Raw genomic sequence first — 9,114 nt, forward strand, 5'->3', positions numbered from 1 at the left:
TAATATTCCTACTTTTGGTTTTAACGCTCCCACCTTTGGTTTTAATATTCCCACTCTTGGTTTTAATGCTCCCACCTTTGGTTTTAATGCTCCCACTTTTGGTTTTAACTCTCCCACCTTTGGTTTTAATATTCCCACCGTTGGTTTTAATGCTTCCACTTTTGGTTTTAATGCTCCCACTTTTGGTTTTAATATTCCCACCTTTGGTTTTAATGCTCCCACCTTTGGTTTTAATGCTCCCAGTTTGTTATTAATGCTCCCACTTTTGGTTTTAATACTCCCACTTTTGGTTTTAATGCTCCCACTTTTGGTTTTAACTCTCCCACCTTTGGTTTTAATATTCCCACCGTTGGTTTTAATGCTTCCACTTTTGGTTTTAATGCTCCCACTTTTGGTTTTAATATTCCCACCTTTGGTTTTAACGCTCCCACTTTTGGTTTTAATGCTCCCATTTTGGTTTTAACACTCCCACCTTTGGTTTTAATGCTCTCACCTTTGGTTTTAATGCTCCCACTTTTGGTTTTAATACTCCCATTTTGGTTTTAATGCTCCCACCTTTGGTTTTAATACTCCCACCTTTGGTTTTAATGCTCCCATTTTGGTTTTAATGCTCCCATTTTGGTTTTAATGCTCTCACTTTTGGTTTTAATTCTGCCATCTTTGGTTTTAACGCTCCCACTTTGGTTTTAATGTTCCCCCTTTGGTTTTAACGCTCCCACCTTTGGTTTTAAAGCTCCCACCTTTGGTTTTAATACTCCCACTTTGGTTTTAATACTCCCACCTTTGGTTTTAATGCTCCCACCTTTGGTTTTAATGCTCCCATTTTGGTTTTAATACTCCCACCTTTGGTTTTAATGCTCCCACTTTTGGTTTTAACGCTCCCACTTTGGTTTTAATGCTCCCACCTTTGGTTTTAATATTCCTACTTTTGGTTTTAATGCTCCCACCTTTGGTTTTAACGCTCCCACCTTTGGTTTTAATGCTCCCACTTTTGGTTTTAATGCTCCCATTTTGGTTTTAATGCTCCCACCTTTGGTTTTAATGCTCCCACCTTTGGTTTTAATTCTGCCATCTTTGGATTTAACGCTCCCACTTTGGTTTTAATGTTCCCACTTTGGTTTTAACGCTCCCACCTTTGATTTTAATGCTCCCACTTTTCATTTTAACGCTCTCACCTTTGGTTTTAATGCTCCCACTTTTGGTTTTAATTCTGCCACCTTTGGTTTTAATGCTCCCACTTTTGGTTTTAATTCTGCCACCTTTGGTTTTAGCGCTCCCACCTTTGGTTTTAATGCTCCCACCTTCTGTCTCCACACTCAGAGAGAATCTCCCCCCACACAAAGCAGCTCCAGCAGTGCCTGCTGGGCTGGGGGTAGGAGCAGAGCAGGGAATTCCCTCCGGGATTTGCTGCACTGCCCACCCCAGAGCCCAGCCAAACTCAGCACAGCCTACAGGATCATAAATCAGGCAAGCAGCTGCCTCCAGCCCACAGCCACCAAACGGGAGAGGCTGTGGGGTGTCCAGGTGAATCCCCAGTTGAGGGCATTTCTAATCCCCACAGCAGCTCAAGGACTCCAGGGAACAGGAGCAAACATCCCAGGATATCCCTAAGGACCTGATCCCATCAAAAATTAATTAACAACACTAAAGTTACAAATATATAGTTAATTAAAAGTATATACTTTTAATTTAAAAGTGTATGTTTTTATATATATATTATATTATATTATATTATATTATATTATATTATATTATATATACTAATACTATATTATATATAATATATAATATATAATATATAATATATAATATATAATATATAATATATAATATATAATATATAATTATATATTATATATTATATATTATATATTATATATTATATATGTTATATTATATATAACATATTATATATTATATATAACATATTATATATTATATATAACATATTATATATTATATATAACATATTATATATTATATATACACTATATAATATATAGTATATATATAATATTTATATAGTATATATTATATATAATGTGTCTATTATATATTATTTATATAGTTTAATTAAAATATATATACTTTAATGAAAAATAAATAAATTTATTTATTTAAAAATATATTTTTAATTAAAAATACATTTTTCACTAAATAAAAAAACTTGAGTGTAATGTTTTTAAATGTAATAATATATATATAACAAAATTGAAATTTTAAAGCAATGACTAGTCCTTCTTCTTCACCTTCTTCTTTATATAAGAAGGTTTATATAATATTTTAAATTTAAAATAATAAGTTTAAATAATATTTTGTAATAATATTTATTTAAATTCAAATAATATTTAAATTTATTTAATATATTTAATAAAGTTTTAATAATAAATTTTAAATAATATTTTAAACAGTTTTTTATAATTAAAAAAAAAATCCACATTGCAAACTTTAAATAATTAATTATTAAGCTAAAAATAGAAATTATTTCAATATCGATGGGCAATCCCATGGCCCTGCCATGCAGACCTTGAGGAGTGGCTGGTGTCCTTTGGGGATGCCCAAAGACGGGGGACAGTGGTGGCTGTCCCCACCCCACGTGGACCTGAGCCCCATGGATCAGGACACCTGACGGAGCAGCGCTGCCACGTTACCTCCAACACTAAAGCTCTAAAAACCCAAAACCGGAGAAGGCGGAGGGAGGCACCAACAGCTCATGGCCCCAACCATCACCCTTGAGCTGCACAACCCCGGGCTCAAGCACTGACATTATTCCTCACTCTGAAAACACAAGCTTGGAACGTTCAGGACCTGCCGAAATTTGCCTCAGCATCTCCCCACACGGGTGAATTCAGCTCAACATCCCTTCGAGGGGAGGTCTGGCTGCCCAAAAAGGAGATGGGTGCTCAGGGCAGTGTTTCTACAGCTGCTGCCTTGGTTTGAAAAGACAGGTGTCTGCTAAGGAAGGCAGGAGCCTCCCTTGAAATGGAAAATGTAAACCCTCTCTCTCCAAATTATTATAATTTTGAAGTTAAGGGGCTCTCAGGTAAAGATATGGGAGGAGGAATAACAGTTCTTTATTGAGGAAGAAAATAAAAAATAAAATAAACAATGCAGTAATGCAAAACACCACTGCCAGAGTCAGAGCAGGCCCTGGCAGCCTGTGGGTCAGGGTGGTGGCAGCAGTGCCATTCCATGGTGGCTCAGCCCTCCTGCAGTGCCAGCTGTGCTTCTGCTGGAGCAGGATCCTGGACAAGGCTGGAGTTTTCCTCTGAAGCTCCAGGGCTGCTGGAGATGGGCCTGGGCTCCCTCTGGGAATGCAGTGGGGCAGAAAGCTGCTCCTCTGGGAATGCAGTGGGGCAGAAAGCTGCTCCTCTGGGAATGCAATGGGGAAGAAAGCTGCTCCTCTGGGAATGCAGTGGGCAAAGGCTGCTGTGGTGTCCCAGAATCTCAGATTGTATCCAGGTAGGAATCCTTGGCTCCTCCCCCTGGGCGCAGCATCTCCCCATGGGATGATGGAATTTTCTCAGCCACGCAGGGACACTCAGTGGCCATGAACAGAAGATAATTAATAATTAATGGCCCATGAACAGAAGAGATCTCCTGGAGGGAGGATTGGCTGTGGGAGAGATAAAGAAAACTGCCCCATGAACAGCAGAGAACTGCCCCAGCTCTGACAGATGGGAAATAGAACACACAGCCCCGTTTCCAACCTAAGACAAGCTGCAGGTGCCCCAAATGCTGCCAGCTGTGGTTCTGGCTGATGGTGACCCCGCTGCATCTGAAGTGCTCTGGGGAGGAGATGCAGCCAGCCAGTGCTCCTTGGCCACAGATGTTTGAGTCACAGGGCAGGCTGAGCGGGTCACAGGGGGTTTTTCAGGCAAAACACCAGCCAGAGCACATTGTCCAACCTAAATACTGACCCCCTAAATGCTTGGGGTCAAAATGATGTGGGAGACACGGCCAATCCAAGCCTGTGCTCCCAGGGGGAATCCCACCAGCTGAGCGTGGTCATTTCCCCTGGTGGTGGAGCTGCTGGAGGTGATGTCTGGAGCAGGATGGGTGAACCCCTCCTCTTTATCTCCATTTATCCCAATCCCTCCTCTTTAGCTCTGTTGACACCTGAGGGTGGGCAGGCCCTGGAAGAGATTTCCCAGAGCAGCTGTGGCTGCCCCTGGATCCCTGGGAGTGTCCAAGGCCAGGCTGGACAGGGCTTGGAGCAGCCTGGGATAGTGGGAGGTGTCCTTGTCCATGGCAGGGGTGGAATGGGGAATATTTAAAGTTCCTTCCAACCCAACCCATTCTGTGATTCTATGATGGCACAAGAAATCAACTTTTCCTGCCCAAGCCACCTTCCCTGGGTACCAAAAGGCACCACCAAGGCTGCCCAAACAGGGCATCACCATCACCCTGATCCCTTGTGCAGGCTGACCTGGAACAGGGACTGGACAGAGCTAAAGAATAAAGCAGGGATTTATTCAAAGGATCTCCTCCATGGATCCACCTTGGGCAGCACCAGAGCCCAGCTAGGGCTGCACCCAAGAGGAACCAAAATGGTCCCAAAATGCACGAGCGCTCCCGGGGGCTCTCACTGGGATCAGCTCTGCTCCATTTGCACCTTGCAGTTCATTGTCCCATTCCAGCTTTAGCCCATGCACTCCCATCCTGCTTGTTTTTCTCTCTCCAGCCCACGCTGTTTGTGCTCTTGGGCCTGAGATTTGGATCTTTTGTCCTTGGTGCCCAGCTGGAGCAGGAATTGTTTTGTCTCCCTGCTCTGTGCACAGAGCTCACCATCCCCTGATGTGAAGCTCAGACCCACACACTAAAGCAGCAGAGAATCTGAAAATATAAAAGCTCAAACCTGAGGCATCACCCCACTGCTGCTGCAGCTTCCTCCTGAGGTGCCAGCAGTCAGCAGTGCTGAGGTTAAACATCTCCTCACTGCCAGGTCACCCTGCACGCCACCGAGTCATGAAGTGCAGCTGCTTCCAAGAGAAGGAGGGGAAAAAATGAGGCCGAGAGAGCTGAGGCAATTTTCCCAACATCCCTGGGGGTCGGTGTTGGGAGCACGGAGCTGATCTGCTCCCCCTGCTCTGCAGCCCTCAGTGCCACAGGTGAGGGGCTCTCAAAGGTGCTCCAGCTGAGTGGATCCTTCTGCCACCTAAATCAGCTCTGAGAGGAGAAACCACAGCAAAATAAAAGCTGTGCCTGTGAATATTCTTCATTTTTCTGCCTCTCCATGCAACTGTGTAGAGTTTTTCTTGCTTTTCTCCTCTTTCCACCTTCCTTTCTCTTCCAGGATGGTGAAACATGAGCAGCAACATTAGATCTGTCATCTTTTCAACAGCCCAAGCCCATCTAGAGGTGACCCCAGGACCACAAATCCCAGGAATCACGGCTATTTTTGGTAGGCAACATAGCAAATTGCTGGAGGGGTGGAGGGTGGTGTAATTTCTCAGCTCCTGTGCGTAATTGCAATTCTCACCTCCAGGTGAGAGACTCAGAGGTGAGAAATCCTCAACCTGACAGCAGCCAGGAGCTCCAGGGCAGCAGAAATCAGAGCAGTGATGGGCCCCCCGCGTCCTTCAGCCCCTTCCACCCTTTTGGGGTGGGTGTCCACCCCAAAATTTCTTTTCCATTCACCACCAGGAGGGATTTGATGGTTGGACATCGCTGCCGCCTGCTCAGGGGTCTCCACAACCCCGTTATACCAAATATTTTCATCAAGAATCTTCTCAATAAAGACAACTTGCCCACACTTGGGAGAAAAGATTATTTTGGGGGACCCTGAAGCAAGAGCAAATCCAGCCTGTGGTGTTTTTCCCTCGGGGAAGATGCAGAAGGAGAAGCAGGGCTTGGGAAGCGCTTTGAGACTCCGGGTGATATTTTTATAACCTCAGAAATCGCCTTGCACAAACACTTCTATTTTTTTTTTTTTTTTTAAATCCAAAAGGGCAGTGAGAACAGGGTGTATTTCAGCTGCAGATTTGTCATCAGAGGCTCCCAGCAGGGAGGAAAAGTCTCCAGCTCCAAAGGGGCCATCCAGGAAAAGCCAGGGGGTTTTCTGGAACCCCAGGAGCACCCAGAAAACGAGCTGAGCTGCCCCCGAGAGATCCCTCCCTGTTTTGTCCTTCTCCCACAGGAGTTTTGCTTAGGATGGAGGAAGCAAAGGGGCACTTCTGCTCCCTCAGCTGAAAAAGAAACTGAGGCCTCTTTCTTCTTTCCACAAATGCTGTGAGTCACAGGGCAAAGGGTTCCAGCTGCATCACAGGAATGAATCAGAGGGACGAGACCTCGAGCTCAGCGTCCCCTCAGGTCTCCAGAGGATGATAATAATGAAATCAGATCTCCCTGGTGATGTGCCATGGATGATAATAACGAGATAACCTCCTCTGACTTGCTCTGCAGCTGGATTTTCACCCCGGTGGGGTGCTGGGGTTGAGCATCTTCTCCCCTGAGGGAGATAAAATGAGGAGTTGCTCTGGGTTAAAAATAAAGCAAAAGGGAAAAAAAATAAAAAGAAGAGAAAAGAAAAGGAGAGAAGGGTTATTTTTAACTCAGAGCAGCCCTGATCTGGTTCACTGCCTGGGCATGGGGACAGGGCTGTGAAAGAAGGGCTGCTCAGCTCAGCTGTGGCCAGGAGGGGATTTGGGGATGGGGAGAAATTCGGGTTTTTTGCTGTTGACTTGGAAGCAGCTTCCTCCTATCCCACAGAGCCACCCAGCTCAGCTCCTGCCCCAGGGCTCACCCAAAATATCCAGCGAGGACAGAGGCAGATCCTCCCCTGAGCAAGTGCAAAGTCTCCTTTATTCTCCTGAAATCTCACTTGGTATCTTCGGTTCAACTCGGTCTCTCTTAAGCCGGGTCCTGGAGGCTGCTGTGTCCCGAACAGGTCACAAAGGCAGGGCTGCACCGAGGGGACAGGGACATCTGTGATCCCAGTGGGAGCTGTCCGTGCCTGGGTGACAATCTGTCCCCTGGAACAGTTCTCCTCTTCCTGCAACCCCCCCCCATTTCAGCCAGCTCAGCTTCCACAGCGCAGGAAAACAGGATTCATTTGATTTTTTCAGCGTGTCCTTGCCGTCACTTTCTTAGCCCATCAGTGCTGCTGCTGCTGAGTGACCCTCTGGGGGGAGATTTGATGCAATTCAGGGGATTTCTTAAGCAAAATAATAATAATACTAATTTAAACCTGCTCTGCACGGGGGTGGTGCCTCCCTGGAAGAAGCACAGGGATGATCTTACCTCCTGCCCAGGCTCCCTCCTGGCACTTCTCAGCCCTGTTGCTGCCATTTCTTCTGCGTGTGACCCAGTTTTTTTTTTTTTTTAGGAAAAGAAGCTTTTGGGCTCACGCCCATCTGCCTGTCTGCCTTCTCTGTGTAATGCTGGGTGATTTCAACCCTGTTTGACAGGGGATGGGATGGAGGTCTTCGAGGTACTCATTTCCTATGAGCATCAGGGGGAAATCTGGGAATAAGCAGTTTTGGTGGCATCCTGCTGTGTTTCAGAACTTCTCGTCAACAAAGTATTTAGTATTTAGCCTGGGACAGCACACGACCTCGATTTATCTCAAAGTTAACCCAAAACAGAAAGGAGATAAGCCTGAGTTTTTTGTGTACAGCTGTTTCTACACCGGCCTCTTGAGCTTTGGAACCATGTGCGTTATTCTCTTTCCACGTGGAGTTAAGATCCTGCTGTGCTGACCTGTTCCCTCTGTGCTGTGTGAGGTAAAACGAAGTAATACTAGTTTAAATAAGGAAAATTAATTGCTGAGGTAAAAAAAAAAAAAAAAAAATTAAAGGAATTTTTCCCTGTGCGGGGGAAACTGAGGCACAGAGAGGCTGGAGCAGCAGCCAGGGGTGTGAGAGCTCAGAGAGGATCGCTGGCTGCTTTGGGAATGGTGCAGGGAAAGGGGAATGGTGCAGGGAAAAGGGGAATGGTGCAGGGAAAGGGGGGAATGGTGCAGGAAAAGGGGGAATGGTGCAGGGAAAAGGGGGAATGGTGCAGGGAAAAGGGAATGGTGCAGGGAAAAGGGGAATGGTGCAGGGAAAGGGGGGAATGGTGCAGGGAAAGGGGGGAATGATGCAGGAAAAGGGGGAATGGTGCAGGGAAAAGGGAAATGGGAATGGTGCAGGGAAAAGGGAATGGTGCAGGGAAAGGGGAATGGTGCAGGGAAAAGGGGGAATGGTGTAGGGAAAAGGGGGAATGGTGCAGGGAAAGGGGAATGGTGCAGGGAAAAGGGGAAATGGTGCAGGGAAAAGGGGGAATGGTGCAGGGAAAAGGGAATGGTGCAGGGAAAAGGGAATGGTGCAGGGAAAGGGGGAATGGTGTAGGGAAAGGGAATGGTGCAGGGAAAGGGGGAATGGTGTAGGGAAAAGGGAATGGTGCAGGGAAAGGGGAATGGTGCAAGGAAAAGGGAATGGTGCAGGGAAAGGGGAATGGTGCAGGGAAAGGGGGGAATGGTGTAGGGAAAGGGGGAATGGTGCAGGGAAAGGGGGAATGGTGCAGGGAAAGGGGAATGGTGAGAGGTGCAGGGAACGGGGAAAGAACCGTGAAGGGAAGTGGGAACAGAGCAGGGAAAGGGGAACGCTGCAGGGAAAGGGGGAATGATGAAAGGAAGGGGGAAACAGGGCAGGGAAGAGGGAAGGAATGGTGCAGAGAAGGTGAAGGAACGCTACAGGGAAAGGAAGGGTGCAGGGAAGTGGGAACAGAGCAGGAAAAGGAGAATGGTGCAGGGAAAGGGGAGGAATGGTGCAGGGAAAGGGGAACGGGGCAGGGAAGGGGGAAAAGAACGGTGAAGGGAAGCGGGAACAGGAGAATGGTGCACGGAAAGGGGAGGGCAGAGTGCAGTGAAAGGGGAGCTGTGCAGGAAGGGCAGGCATGGTCCCCACGAGCCCCATCCCATGGATCCCATCCCATCCCATCCCATCCCATCCCATCCCATCCCATGGATCCCATCCCATCCCATCACATCCCATGGATCCCATCCCATCCCATGGATCCCATCCCATGGATCCCATCCCATCCCATCCCATCCCATCCCATCCCATCCCATGGATCTCATCCCATGGATCCCATCCCATCCCATCCCATCAATCCCACCCCATCCCATCCCAT

At 46.8% G+C, this 9,114-nt stretch overlaps 1 long non-coding RNA gene across 1 annotated transcript; it reads right to left on the bottom strand.

Moving 5' to 3' along the window:
- Window positions 1-4,739: 4,739 nt before the first annotated feature.
- Window positions 4,740-8,011, bottom strand: LOC128810856 (uncharacterized). The gene is made up of 3 exons (XR_008438160.1): window positions 7,243-8,011; window positions 6,746-7,123; window positions 4,740-6,478 (listed from the first exon to the last, which is right to left on the bottom strand). It is a non-coding gene; the product is annotated as an uncharacterized LOC128810856 (long non-coding RNA).
- Between the last annotated feature and the right edge of the window lie 1,103 nt (window positions 8,012-9,114).

This window comes from Vidua macroura, chromosome 1, assembly GCF_024509145.1.
Source record: "Vidua macroura isolate BioBank_ID:100142 chromosome 1, ASM2450914v1, whole genome shotgun sequence".
Taxonomy (NCBI): domain Eukaryota; kingdom Metazoa; phylum Chordata; class Aves; order Passeriformes; family Viduidae; genus Vidua; species Vidua macroura.